This window comes from Quercus robur, chromosome 10 (genome assembly GCF_932294415.1).
Source record: "Quercus robur chromosome 10, dhQueRobu3.1, whole genome shotgun sequence".
In the NCBI taxonomy this organism is placed as follows: domain Eukaryota; kingdom Viridiplantae; phylum Streptophyta; class Magnoliopsida; order Fagales; family Fagaceae; genus Quercus; species Quercus robur.
In genome coordinates this window covers 35,132,587-35,135,790 of record NC_065543.1, presented here as the reverse complement: position 1 = coordinate 35,135,790, position 3,204 = coordinate 35,132,587, and positions in this window count along the sequence as shown.

Here is a 3,204-nt window from a genome sequence, read left to right as displayed (position 1 = left end):
ATATGAAAAACAAAATAAACAAAACTGAAAACAAACAAAAACATGTTGAACAAAGTAAAGCATAAAACTAGATGCAAAAATGCATGAGGAAAAATGAGGAGAGAAAGAGATCAATCCATGGAGATAACACCAATGTTTTGACGAAGGAATTCAAAACATTTTCTATCAATAGGTTTGGTGAACAAGTCAGCCTTCTGATCATTGGTGTGAATAAACTCAAGAATGAGAATATCATCTTCGACAAGCTCCCTAATGAAGTGATGTCAAATCTCTATGTGTTTAGTTTGAGAATGTTGAACCGGATTCTTAGAGATGTTAATGGCACTGGTATTGTCACAATAGATGGTGAGATGCTCTTGACAAATACCATAATCATGGAGGAGTTTTTGCATCCATAGGAGTTGGGTGCAACAGCTACCAGCAGCGATGTACTCAGCTTCTGCAGTGGATAAGGAGATGGAGTTCTGCTTTTTGCTCATCCAAGAGACAAGATTGTTACTCACATAAAAACAACCCCCTGATGTACTCTTTCTATCATCAGCATTTCCTGCCCAATCAGCATCAGAATATCCAGCTAAAACATCATTTATGTCCTTGCTGTACCATACACCGAACTCAGCAATAGTTTTGACATACTTAATGATTCTTTTTAAAGCTGTCATATGAGATTCTTTGGGATTAACCTGATATCTAGCAAACACTCCAACACTGTAACTAATATCAGGTCTACTAGCAGTAAGGTAAAGAAGACTACCTATCATGCTTCTAAATAGAGATGAATCTACACTTTTGCCTAACAAGTCCATAGTGAGTTTAACATTTGGGCTTATAGGGGTTTTGACAGAACTAGCAGATTCCAAACCAAACTTTTTCACAAAATTCTTAACATATTTAGATTGGGATAGAAATATACTTGAATCTAGTTGACAAATCTACAATCCAAGAAAGTGAGTCAGCTCTCCAATCATGCTCATCTCGAACTTGGCTTGCATGAGCTTTGAGAATCCATGAGTAAGTTCATCCTTCGTTGACCCAAAGATAATATCATCTACATAGACTTGAGCAACTATCAACTCGCTATCTTCCTTTTTGATGAAGAGACTCTGATCAGCTTTTCCTTTTGTGAACCCATGTGACACCAAGTATTGTGTGAGACGATCATACCAAGCTCTAGGGGCTTGCTTTAAGCCATAAAGTGCCTTCTTGAGATACAACACATGATCTGGAAAGTGTGGATCAATGAATTCTTTTAGTTAAGCCACATAGACATCTTCTTTAAGTAGCCTATTCAGAAAAGCAATTTTTATATCCATCTGATAAAGTTTGAATTTCAAATGACATGCTAGAGCAAGGAGAATTTTGATAGACTCCAAACAGGCAACTGGGGCAAATGTTTCATCATAGTCTACTCCTTCCATTTGTGAGTATCTTTGAGCTACAAGCCGAGAATTGTTGCATATCACATTGCCCTCCTCATCAGTCTTATTGCAGAATATCCACTTTGTGCCGATGATGTGCTCACCCTTCGGTCTAGGTACTAAAGTCCAGACATCATTCCTTTGAAACTAGAGCAATTCATCATGCATTGCTTCGACCCAACTTTCATCTTGAAGAGCTTCCTCAACTTTAGTGGATTCAATCTGTGACAAATAACAAGAATAAGATACAAAGTTAGCAACACATTTATCAACTATATGTTTCCTTAATGTGAGTTCATCCATGTTTCCCATAATAGCTTCTGGAGGATGATTTAATTTAATCCTAGAGGAAGGTCCTTTCTGTTCATGAGATTCAGAATTTGGGGAAGTGGGTATATTTGCAAAATCTTCCACAACACTGGGAGTACTTGGAGATGCAGGTTCTTGTTCAACAATTTCTTGAACTTCCTTAGGCTCCAAAGGAAGAATTTCTTTGGGGAATTCCTCAATACCTTTCTCAGAACTGGAATCTGAAGACTCATCAATAACAACATTCATTGTCTCCATTACCTTCATAGTTCTTTTGTTGTATACCCGATAAGCCTTGCTTGTGGAGGAGTAGCCTAGAAATATACCTTCATCACTTTGGGAATCAAACTTTCCCACATTCTCTCTATCCTTAAGGATGAAACAAGTACTTCCAAAGATTCTAAAATACTTTACATTCGGCTTCCTTCCTTTCCATAACTCATATGGAGTCTTCTTAGTACCAGGTCTGAAGTACACCCTGTTAACCGTATGACATGCAGTGTTAACAGCTTCTCCCCACAAGTTTCTAGCCACATCCTTGTTATGTAACATGGCTCTGGCCATCTCCTGAATAACCCTGTTCTTTCTTTCTACTACACCATTCTGCTAAGGAGTAATAGGAGCAGAGAATTCTTGAGATATACCTGATCTTGTGCAAAATGACTCCATATACGAGTTCTCGGATTCTTTACCATGGTCACTTCGAATTCGATCAATCTTCAGGCTCTTTTCATTCTGCAGTTTTGTGTACAAAGCTTCAACGTGCTCACGAACATCAGACTTGAACCATAGGAGAATGACCCAAGTGTACCTAATGAAGTCGTCTACCACAACCAAGATGTATCTCTTACCACCAAGAGACTCGGTTCTAGTTGGACCCATAAGATCCAGATGTAAAAGCTCCAATGATCTAGATATAGCTGATGTCTGAGTGTCAGGATGCTTAGCTTTCGTCTAGTTTCCAAGCTGACATGGTCCACACACTACATTGCTCATTATACTAAGCTTTAGTATCCCCAAGACTGATTCATGCTTAGATACAATAGAAAGATGTTTGTAGCTAGCATGTCTCATCTGTTGATGCCATAGATCTTCATTTGACAAACGAATGCTATTGCACACAATATCAGCATCAGGAACCAATCCACAACAGTTTTCTAGAGTATGAACACCACTTATGAGTTTCTTTCCAGACTCATCCATGATAAGACACTTTCCTTTTGAGAATAGCACCATAAAGTCTTGATCACATATCTGACTTATGCTTAACAGGTTCACCCTCAAACCTTCCACATATAGAACATTCGCAATGTCCGACAGTCCAGGTAGATAAATGATTCCCTTTCCTTTAATCTGTGACTTGCTCCCATCACCAAAAGTGACATTGCCACCTTTCTTAGACTTGAAAACCTTGAAGAGAGATCGGTCTCCAGTCATGTGTCTTGAGCAACTGCTGTTAAGGTACTACAAACACGTA